Here is a 12,115-nt window from a genome sequence, read left to right as displayed (position 1 = left end):
CAGCCTGGGCGACAGAGCGAGACTCCGTCTCAAAAAAAAAAAAAATAAAATAAAAAAATAAAAAAAAAATAAACTTGTCAATGACACGTAAGATAGAAAGACACTGAGGAGCTCATTCAGGATGAAAGAATCTGTTGCAACAATTAATTAATGTAACTTGCTTTTCTGGATAGAGCCAAAACCAACAAGATAAAGCTCTCATTATTAAATCTGTTGACAAAATTTGAATGGGAACTTAGGTTCAAATGGTAATACTGTACCAATTTTTATTTTCTGATCTGGAGGGTTATAAAATAGTTATTGAAGAAAGTGTTATTTGTGGAACATACATACTGTACCGTTTGGGGTGAGGGAACAATGTGTCCACATTTTATTCATGAAAAGTTCACAAAAAATGAAATATATGTCTATATATTTTCAGAGAAAAAAACAGATTGGAAAATGCAGCAAATGTGGTAACCATTGAAAGTAATACTATCATTTTCATTTAAATTTAAGTTGCATACTCAATGCATCATTCATTAGTCCAACAAATGCCGAGATTCTCCCTGGCTTGCTCCACTGTTTCAGATGCAGTGTTTACAGAGGAGAACAAGTCAAACAAGGACACTTCCCACAAATATCTGCTCTCTAGTGGAATTCACTTAACTATGCTGAAGTCTGTGATCCTTTTCCTGAAGTAATTAATTCATTAGAACACTATTTTCATGTATGTTATTTGCAGATATTCCAGTGTCCTTGTGAAAGAAAGCAAAGGATTCTGAGAAAGAAATGATAATACTCAGCAACAACAACAAAAAAAACATATTCACTGAGGCCTCTTCTTTATTGCATGCATATTCTATTTCCACATTTCTGTGGTCCTGAGTTCAGGAAGTATTGCATATTACCAAAATTATGAATAGAGACTTTAAAAAACCTATTCCATATACCTTCACAAGTGTGATCTCATTTGCCAGAACTGACAGCAGTCTTATAGTTACTGCTTTCTCAAATAATAAATAGTGCATTGTTTGGTTCCATCTCACAGTTTTTTTAAATTTCAAAGTTCAGTAGCGTATTGAATAAATGAATAAAGACCAAAACCCTTATAAATTGTGGTGGTGGCCCCCAGTGGAAACATCATTTTTGAAGTGCTTAAATGAGAACAATAAAGAGGGTGGTATCCACAATACATTAACACGTTCTTTATAAGGTTTTTTTTTTTTAATAATAAAGCTTTTTATTGACTTCATTTTATTTTTTGCATTATAATATATATGCCAGATATGTAGATTTCCAAAACCACAAACACAAATATTAGAACTTCCAAGAATATTTTCAGTTCCACTGAGGATTTATATTTTCTTTTGTTTTATGAAGTTGCAATACATTTTGGTAACTGGGAATTGACAAAGGGCTAATAATAGTTATCTTGGTTCTACGGTTTATACATAATCTGCTTTATTTCTGCACGCATGTTAGATATTTGGAATATCTGTATATATGAAAGGTATAATTTAACCTGGAATATATTTGTTGAATGACTAAACAATCTTGAGTGCAATGACATTGTACCCATTAAACATAAAACAAATGAAATGCAGTCCCTCAACAGAAAACTAATTCTAGTAATAAATAAATAATAATTCAATAAATAATAAATTGATATATCCATGCACAGGGAGTATAGAACTTTTTAAAAGTATATCTGCCTCCCATTAAGGAAGTACCATGGATAGCTTTCTGAGGAAGACTCTGAAGGTTGAAAAGAAGCTTGTCAGACCAAATATTTTAAAAATGAAAATTCTCAAAAGATACTACACCATGGGAAAAATAATAGAATGTGATAATATATTCACTACTGCCTCAGTAGAGTGTGTGTGTGTGTGTGTGTGCGCGCGCGCGCTTGCACACGAGAGAGAGAGAGAGAGAGAGAAAGAAAAGAAAGAGAGATGAGTAGGGATTGCTGATAAAGTCAAGAATGGAGAAAGTTATGGGGATCAGATCAAGAGGAACTTCAAATGTTTGAATTTCATTCTAGAAAATAGCAGAAAATGGAGAGCTGGTGAGGAGTTTTGGATGGAAGAATCATATGGTCATAAAAAAGAAAATGAAAGAAAGTATTAGCAACTGGATAGTATAGAGAATAAAATGCTTTAGGATAATAGGAAATTTATAGGTTGTTGTTATACAATGACTATTTTGCACATAAAATTATATTTGGTTTATAGTTGCTATCAATAGGTTAGGATCCCATTTTTTGTGAGATCATTTTTGCTACTTCAGAGGGCAGGCATCTGAAAAGTGATGGGGGGAGACAATATATTCTACTGTTCATAGGTTTGGGATGCTATCATCTGGATAGAAACTTCACTGTCACTATGTTTCTGGACCTGTGCAAAATAATCTCTTTCCCCATTTGACACATTCCTCAAAGGCAGCATATAGGGTGTGAAGGTGTATGTGTGTATGTATTTATTGTACTTAGATTTTGTCCATTCCTAGTCCATTCTCTGCATGGTGGCCAAAGTGACTTTGCAAAAACTCAAATCAGATTATATAGTTCTTCTACTTAGCAATCTCCAGTAAATCTCTATTGCATGTAGAATAAAATTTGAATTTATTTGCATGACCTACAGGGCTATATACAATCTATACATTGCTTACTTCTCCAATCTCATTTCAAACCCTCCCTATGTCACTCACTAATTTCCAAGCATTTTGGCCTTTTGTCAGTTTCTAGAATAACCTGTGTTCTCCACTGACATATGGGCCTTTGAACTTACTGATTCTTCTATAACAAAATATCCTTCCCGTTAGCAGGGTAGCTCTTTTGTATACTTCACACAATAGACTTACTGTCACTGAATTCAGAAAAGCATTCCATATGGTTTAACCTAATACCACATTGTTCTGCTCTCCATGGCCACAGTGAGACTAACTGCTGAAGCAAGGTAGAAACAGTTGGCACAATGGGATGCCCACCGGGTTTGGACTCAAATCTGTAGTGCAAATTCCAGTTGTACAACACACAAGCTGTGAGTGCTTGGATAAATTTCTTTAATCTCTTAGCCTCATTCATTCTATTTTACATTCCCAGATGAATGCATTTATTCAGGCACTATCCTAGACACTGGGGATTACGCGGTGAACAAGACAGACAATTCCCCTGCATTTATGATGCTTTGATTAATGTTGATGGATGCAGATTATCGATGTACATTACAATTTCAAGGAGTGATGAGTGATATGACTAGCATGAAGCTTCTTTTCCATAGTTTGATCAAGAGAGATCTTTCTTAGAAAATGGGATATTAGCAAAGTGGAAAATAGTATTTTCCACTTTATGCTATTGTGCAAGCTGAAATTAGTGACAGAAAGAACATCAAAAAGTATCAGCCTAGGAATAATATTGCCATGATCCAGGATAACACTTGTAGACCCTGAAACCTATTTTATGTGGTTGCTGTTCTGGGAAGTAAGTGAGGTAAAGGGTGTGGTGCAGCATAGTGCAAGAAGCCTAATCAGTACTCGATAAATGTTTCCTTCCCTACTGTTCACATCTCCTATTCTAGACTGGGAAATACATAAAATCACAATGGTGGTGACCAGTATCGTTACTTTTTGCCATCTCATATTCTCTCACATTCTGTCTCTGTGCATATAAATGTGGCAAGTTCTATGTCTCACCGAAATATAACACGCTAGGAAAAAGTTATTTCTTTACAAATTCTTGATCACATTTCTCAATAGCACTATCATAGGTATTTATAACAATTAGAATTTCCCAGTAATTAATGGAAAACAAAACAGTACAAAGGGGATTTAATTTAGTTCAACCTGACTGAGGGTTTCTAATTCATCATTTGATTTGATAGCTGGGTTACCTTTGTTTAAATCACCTCATCGTTTGAGAATTGGTTTCCTTGCTTTTAAGATAGAAAAAGAATTTAAATCATAAAGTTAACATGTAGAGTATGCTTACCATCTCCCAGTTATTGTGTTTAGCATATTGCATATGCTAATACATCTATTCCTCACAGCTACCCTCTGGTACATTGGCACTATTATTGTTCTCATTGTACGGATGTGGACCCTGATGTGCAGAAGCTTAAGTCAATTGCCCAAGGTCGCATTGCTGGTAAGTGTCAGAACCAATATTTGAAATCATCCTACATAATACATGAGTAAAAAGTAATGTTTGTTGTTGTAAGCTGTTGATATTTTGGAGTTGTTTGTTACCAAGACATATCTTCGTTTATTTTTGACTGGAGCTTTTAATATATTTATGCTTTATGACCTTAAAGAGGAAGCTACAATGCAAACATTTTCCCAGTGTATTTTATTTAACATATTTAATGTAACAATTTCTATGTATAGGCAGTATTTTAGAAACTTTATAAGTAGTAACTTTAATTCTTATATCATTACTCTGAGGTAAGTACTATTAATGTTTCCACGTAACAGCTAAGGAAATGGAGGCACAGTGGATAAGCAACTTGTCCAAGATCAAATAGTTATTATGTGGCAGAACAAGGACTTTAAACTAAGGAACTTGAGTGTGTGCTCTTGACCCTCATGTTATAATGCCTTCCTTGTACTTGATAACATATTCCATAAGTCATGGATCAACTACTTTTGGGATTCATGCAGCAATCTCTGAATGTTAGAAATATGGATCTCTTCAGTCGAGGAGGATCTCAAACAAAGTGAGTCTCTGGAACACTATTGTGAGTTATATAGATACCCTTTGGACTCTATTTATTCTTTCCTTGAGTGAGGAGGATACAGTATGCATCTTATTCTTCAAAATGAATCTTGACTATGACCTGCAGTCTGTCCAATGTATTGGGTGTTGTGTAGTCAAAACATTTAGACGACTTAAATTTTGAATGAAAGCTATTGATATTTTGTTGGAATACAGGTGCAGCTTTTAACTCTTGTTTCTGAAACTATTCCATTAACATTCAATAAATTTGTATGGCATTAAGATACAGAAATCAAATTTACTTTTCCTAGGCTTACTTACTTTGAAAGTTTACCATTATTGGTTTGTTTTTAGAACATAATCTATTGGCAAATTGTGTGTATTAGCAGTTTTACTATGACACACTGAATAGGAAAACTTTACATTTTTGTGATTCTGAACAAATAATTCGAAGCTTTATGCAATTTATGAAAGGTAAAGGAAAGCACTGTGCTTTAGCAAGACAAGACATGTATTTTAAAAATAGTCTTAATTCTGATTTTTATCCCACAGGGTCGTTCTATAGTTTTCATATACTTGATGGGAAATTGAGTTAGTATCATAGGATTGATGATGAAAAAGAAGCATTATTGGGATTCTGTCCCATATTGCACTCTACACCAAAGCAAGTATATAAAAAAAGAGAAACATGTTTGCCCTCCATGAAACACCTTTCAACATCATTTCACATGGCTTTTCCTTAACGAGTATTTGTCAAATATCTCAGGAGAAAGAAGACTAAGTGTGACTCTGAAAGTATGAACATATTTTTAAAAGTTTTAAACCACAAGTTTCTCCAAAAATGATAATTACTGACTTTGCAGAAAAGCCAATGATAGTGGTATGGAACACTCTTAGACTCAGAATTACTTAACAGATTTAACCGTATCGGTTCTTTACTGAGAATCATATGAGCTTGCTCATCCCACTCTACCACCCCACTGCAAATACACCTGCTGCCCATTCTGCTATTATGATAAATAGTTTCTACAGATATCTAAGTGCTATTTCTATACTTAGGTGTGAAACCAACATCTTTAGATTGGGTTTGATTCTAGACCTAAGGGCATCAGTGCCATCTGCTGAATTATTGCTTATGCTTCCTGTATCTCTCCTAGATTAAAATTTAGGAACTTTGAAACCTGGAATAAGATCATGGGGTACTTCAGTGTTCCATAAAACTCAAAGGTATGATAAATCACTGACATCTTTTCAGTTGTACTCTTAAGCTATTAAAAGTCTTATTTAACAGTCATTTCATTACATTTTGCATTTTGTATGGTATTTTTACATGGTATTCTCAGACTATTTATAAATAACTCTAAGTTATATGTAAGTAAACAATATGCCAAGGAATCTTGTAAGAAATCACTTATTTTTATTTTGTTGTTATTTTGCCTGTTTTTAAGTCACGGTTGCTTTTTCGAATAATAGATACAACATATACTCAAAACCTCAAATAGTGAAAAGTTTACAATCCTAAAATATGGGAGGAAAATGTAATGATAATCTCACTTTTCAACTATGTCTGACATTAATATTTTCTGATTGTCTTTAGTTTTGTTGTCAATAGGAAAATAAATAACTATTCACACAAATAATCTCTTTTCCTTTTCATAAATGCCTTAAAATAATGAGTCTTTTTGGAAATACAGAAAAGGTTTAGTAAACAAGGTGCTAATCTGGCTCTAAAGTTAATCCGATATCTCATAAACTAGATGAAATCAGATCTGGGGTTTGTAACAATTTGACAATATATTTTATTTAATTAATATTTTTATAATGTCTCTGAATTTTCAGCACACTATTAGAACTGCAGTCTTTCAAACATGTTAGTGACTATCATTTGAACAACAGATTCATAATTCTTCAAGTATATGAATTTATTTGATTATAAAGTGTTTCCATTTAACTTTTCTTTCAAATGGTATTTTCAATTCAGTTTCACAGATAAAGTCCAACCGCATGCCAGGGCAGATATAAATTATTGGGTATAAAACATTGTCTTCTTTTCTATAAGCCTGTAATATTGTAGATGGGGCAAGATATATGTAGACAAAGCGGTAAAATAATATGAAACTGCTTAGATTCAGTGAAAAATAAATAAGCAAAACACAAACCTGGTTGCTCCCTTTATCTGCAGCATTGCCTGCTGTGTATTGCTGAGATTAGGAATGAAAATTTTCTTGTTTGGAGTCAGTGATAATCTCAAAAGAAGAGCCATTAGTCACATAATTTGTAATTCTATGGCTCCGTATGTCACACTTGATTCCTACGTGAGAAAAAAGAAAAATAGGAAAAGAAAATACAATTTTGCAATACAGACGTTGGTTACTATTAAGGGTCTGAAGCTGAATTTAAGACAAATGGATGAAAATGAAGGAAGGATGCAAGTACATTACAGTTAAGAACCCACCTACATGTACACCACTACATATTCTGGGCCTACTGTCAGTGTAGGTGCTCAAAAATGTCTGCTGAATGAGTTAATGAGTGAGGTTTGTAATTTATTTGAACACTAAAAAAAAAAAATGGATATACAACATTCATGTATATTATTTGTATTGAGCTGATGAAATTTTACCCTACAAGTGTGTGTTCCTAGAGAATATGAGTGTTCTCCATGCCTACAGACATAGCTAAAGGTCAACCCAAGAGTCAATGACTATTTACCTGAAGGTTTCAGAACTTGGATTTTTTTTTTAAGTGAAAAGATGACTTAAATGCTGTTTCATATTATGGATATATATTTTTTTCCAGTTTTAACTAGTTTTAAACGAAATAATTTTTCCCAAGAAAGTCACCATGTGGGGAGGAAGCAGATGGGATGAATTCAGCAACTGAACCAAATTGAGGCCTCCTAATATATGTGCTAATATTTCTTGAGGACAACTTTTCCAGCTCTAATTCTTTTTGTCGCAGCAGACTTAAAGGATTTTTTAAATTTTAAAATGTATTATTACAATCTCTAAATAACTCAGATAATCCCCTTTGTTATTGCTATCACATGCTATTTCTGCTATGGTTAAATTATTTTTTAAGCATGAGAAGAAAAAAATACAAAATTATAATGTTAAGTTCATATAGTTAAGAAAACCTGCATAAAATTTTCTTTTTAATAATTTTTCCCTGAAGTGGATTTTTAAAAATCATTTTATCTAAAAGTTTTTTCATACTAAACACACTTCACCTTACAATTTCCTTATGTTTGACCAAGACCATGTTAGTAATCAAGAGATTCTTTTAAAAAACATGAGTTTTGTTGAAAAAAAGGAAAGCTAAATTCTGAATTGAAAATAATATCTAATAGTAAACAGTTGCTAGTAAATGATGTCAGAATTCTGTACTGCATTTAACTATTCCTATAACTTAGGGAATGGCACTTCCTCCCTCTGAACTTCAGTTTCCTGATCAATAATTTTATTAAACTAGAAATGATCTATAAATATTTTCTATATTTTACGTCCAATAGCCCTAACAGTTCACTTAAACCAAATAACTTTCCTGACTTTAAATCGCATTACATCAATTTTATCTCTTGCCACCCTTTCCCAACCTCCAAACTTTAAGTCAGAATTAATTACTCCCACAGCACACTGATAATACCTCTGTAATAGCAGGTATGGTCACCTGCCTTGTTTAGCAAGTTGTTTGCATCACACCAACTACTTAGGACCACAGAGACTCTGTACTGTAGGCACAGTTTCATCAATTACCATGGAGAGAGCAATACTATGAAAGATCCCTGTGGGAAGCTGGCTAAGTACAGTCACACACAGCCTGAATTTTCAAGTGGTTTTCTACCACAGAGCATAAGTTGCTGGAGGATAAAAAGATTCTTCTATTTATCTTGAAGATAACACAAAGACTAGAAAAATATTTTCTGCATAGTGGGCTTTCAATAAGTACATATGTACATGATGAATAAATAAATGAGTGATAAGTGAAATGCATAATCTTTTATTTGACAATTAATTCCTACTCAAATTTAAAGTGGCTAACAAATTCATGCATCAGGTTTGATTGCTGAAATAGATAATGTGTTTTTGAAAACAAGTTTTATGAATTTGTGTCCTCTTCCAGTAAATGCATGCACTTAAACACAGATGGGAGGGTGAGAAAGAAAAGAAAAAAGAAAAGAAAAGAAAAAGAAAAAGAAAAGAAAGGAGAGAAAGGGAAGGGAAGGAAAGAAAGAAAGAAAGAAAGAAAGAAAGAAAGAAAGAAAGAAAGAAAGAAAGAAAGAAAGAAAGAAAGAAAGAAAGAAAGAGAAAGAAAGAAAGAAAGAAAGAAAGAAAGAAAGAAAGAAAGAAAGAAAGAGAAAAAAAGAAAGAAAGAGGGAGGGAGGGAGGGAAAGAAAGAAAGAAAGAAAGAAAGAAAGAAAGAAAGAAAGAAAGAAAGAAAGAAAGAAAGAAAAGAAAGAAAAAGAAAGAAAGAAAGAAAGAGAAAGAAAGGCAATCAAACACATGATATAAAAATTATATTCCACGTTGTAAAATGTTAAGTGCTAGAAAGAAAAATAAAGCCAAATGTGGGTATAGAAACTGCAGATCATGAGGTGAGATTTTAAATAAAGTGATCACATCTAAGTCCTTCCCAAGAAGATGACATTCCTGAGAAGATGACATCTGAGCAACATCTTGGGGTAAGTGAGGAAGTCCTTTGGGAGGCTTGGCGTGGTGGCTCACGCTTGCAGTTCCAGCACTTTGGGAGGCAGAGGCAGGCAGATAACTTGAAATCCGTAGTTCACGATCAACCTGGCCAACATGTCGAAACACTGTCTGTACCAAAAATGCAAAAAATTAGCCAGTCGTGGTGACAGGCGCCTGTAATCCCTACTCGGGAAGCTGAGGCGCAGAATTGCTTGAACCCGGGAGGCAGAGGTTCCAGTGAGCCAAAATCGCCAGTGTACCGTATCAGCCTGAGTGACAGAGCAAGACTGTAAAAAAAAAAAAAAAAAAAAAAAAAAAAAAGAGAAAGAGAAAGAAAGAGGAAGGAAGGAAGGGGGGGGAGAGAGAGAGAGAGAGAGAGAGAGAGAGAGAAAGAAAGAAGGAAAGAAGGAAAGAAAGAAAGAAGGAAAGAAAGAAAGAAAGAAAGAAAGAAAGAAAGAAAGAAAGAAAGAAAGAAAGAAAGAAAGGAGAGAAAGAAAGAAAGAAAGAAAGAAAGAAAGAAAGAAAGAAAGAAAGAAAGAAAGAAAGAAAGAAAGAAAGAAAGAAAGAGAAAGAGAGAAAGATTTCCGTTGAGGTTTGAGGGGTGCTCCAGGTAGAGGAACAGCATGGGCAATGTTCTAATACACACTGAGGAATGAGAGACTCCGATTTTTTCAAATAAGGAGTTAAAAAAATATTTCTCAAGATTCTCACACATTACATAAATATGAATGACGTATATATACTTATGTCTCCAAATGTTGTATTGGAATGCCACAGGAACAGAGAACATTTACTTTCTAATTACACCCATCAATTAAGCAACAAAGCTGGAATTCAGCCCACAGAACCTAGGTTGGAGACAAAGCCTTGTAAATTTAATAGGACCAACAAGTTTTTGGTTTTAAAACTCCCTCCATTCATATGCATAAACTAAAATCTCACGGTATTTGACCTACATAGAATCCAACCATAGACATCAGATTTGATTCTGTATTTTTTTCTTGACGCTGTTCCAAATGTAGTATCTCTGCTTGAAAAACAAGGCAGACTGTCGTGATGTTATCCCTATAATACAAGCAAACAAAAAATCCATTAAGTCTGAGTTGTCAAGATAACTTAGCCAAGTCCTTGCCTTGGCAGTTGTTATACTCTCTATAAAATGAACAAACCTAGGTTTTTGTTCACTCCTGTCTCTTTTCGTTATAACATCTGGTAAAGAATGAACTATATATGTCTAATCCAAGTTAGTAAATATCCCTAAAGAGGCTCCAGGTTCCCAGATCACCCTGTTCTGTTAAGACGAGATTTAGAGCCTCCTTACACCCTCTCAGGGAAACCCCGTTTCTTGGTAATTTTGGACTGCATCCCCCTCTTACTTTTCCCTTAGTCCCTTCAGACTGATTCTTCAGGTAAGCATTGAAATCTGCCCCTTGAAAAGTCATTCACAATGAAATGATGAAGAAGTGCTTCAAATAGTATCTCTTCTAATGGCTTACATGGTTTAAAGAGGTCAAAGCTCAAAGTTGGAATTAAAATTTCTTGGATATTAGGGAACAGTTTCAGGAGAAGTTTGCAGCGTAGAAGGTTTATTCTAGCCAGCTATGAGGCAAGCTAGCTTCACCACCTGTTATATTTTCTACCCTAGACTCTTAACAAAAGCCAACTCTCTGGACAAAAGCAACACAAATTCACATATTTACAGTTAGACAGGAGGAAAAAGTTTAAGAAGTCTATTGTATGGCATGGTGACTATAGTTAATACCAATATATTGTATTATTGAAAAATGTTAGGAGAATAGATGTGAAGTGTTCTCACCATAAAAGTGATTAACTGTGTGAAATACATATGCTAATTAGCTAGATTTCATCATTCCACACTGTATATATACTTCAAAACATCATGCTGTTCATGTAACTACATACAATTTTATATGCCAATTTTAAAAATAAACAAATTTGAGGGGAAAAAAGCAACGCAATTTATTTCTCAATCGCATGCTGTTTCGTATGCTTTATATCATAGACAGATAAAAAAAGGAATGAGGATATTAGAATCTCTTAGGAAAGACATGGATAAATATATTTGGACCAGCCATATGATATAATATTTTAAAAACATTTAAAATTAAACTTTACAATAACTTATGTTAACAAGAGAAAATGTCCAACATATAAGGATAAGTGAAGAACCGTGATATAATGTGGTATGTCTTTGTAAATACTTATGTATCTGGATAGGAACAAATACATGGGAATGTACCAACAGATACAAACAGATACATAAAGGAAATAAAACAAAATGTTATCTCCAGCAGTGGAATTATGGGTAACTTTTTGAGGTAATTCTTTATACTCTTCTTTATTTTCCAAAATTAGGTAGTTCACAATTTTAATTTTCCAATTAAAGACAAAGATCTTTTGAAATGACATGTTGTGTTATCCACATCATTGCTTTGCTTTTGCCCTCAACAGAGAACAAAATGTGTGGGTTAAATAGGAGTATCTCTTAAATGCATAAATCCCTCAAAGGGGAACAGGAAAATTTTACTATTACATAGTTTCTTTCCAGCCTCTATGACATCAATCAGAGAGATACACGAGGAGTTGAAGTCAAGAAGCAGGGGCTACTGTGCATACACTCATCGCCAAGGGCATAATTCAAAGGACACTCAGCCTGGTGAACATGGCACACAGATGTCCTGTTTTCTTAGACTGTTTGCAACATTTAAATGCACTT

At 33.8% G+C, this 12,115-nt stretch overlaps 2 long non-coding RNA genes across 5 annotated transcripts in view; one reads left to right on the top strand and one right to left on the bottom strand.

Moving 5' to 3' along the window:
* The window catches only part of LOC135971464 (uncharacterized), an 81,865-nt gene that overhangs the window by 26,374 nt on the left and 43,376 nt on the right, over positions 1–12,115 (top strand). The window contains exons 2-3 of one of the 3 annotated variants that reach the window (XR_010587699.1): positions 4,026–4,123; positions 5,848–5,917. The exons of 1 other annotated variant lie outside the window; for it this stretch is intronic. This is a non-coding gene — a long non-coding RNA (uncharacterized lncRNA). The remainder of the gene's footprint in view (positions 1–4,025; positions 4,124–5,847; positions 5,918–12,115) is intronic. One more of the 3 variants, XR_012414325.1, reaches the window with a different exon arrangement.
* Positions 5,953–12,115, bottom strand: part of LOC123574069 (uncharacterized) — a 125,022-nt gene continuing 118,859 nt past the window's right edge. The window contains exons 5-6 of one of the 2 annotated variants that reach the window (XR_012414328.1): positions 10,335–10,443; positions 5,953–7,001 (exon numbers count right to left, since the gene is read on the bottom strand). This is a non-coding gene — a long non-coding RNA (uncharacterized lncRNA). Of the gene's footprint in view, positions 7,002–9,183; positions 9,508–10,334; positions 10,444–12,115 lie in introns of those variants that run through there. The other variant, XR_012414327.1, reaches the window with a different exon arrangement.

This window comes from Macaca fascicularis, chromosome 6 (assembly GCF_037993035.2).
Source record: "Macaca fascicularis isolate 582-1 chromosome 6, T2T-MFA8v1.1".
In the NCBI taxonomy this organism is placed as follows: Eukaryota; Metazoa; Chordata; class Mammalia; order Primates; family Cercopithecidae; genus Macaca; species Macaca fascicularis.
This window is presented reverse-complemented; position numbering and strand designations above follow the sequence as displayed.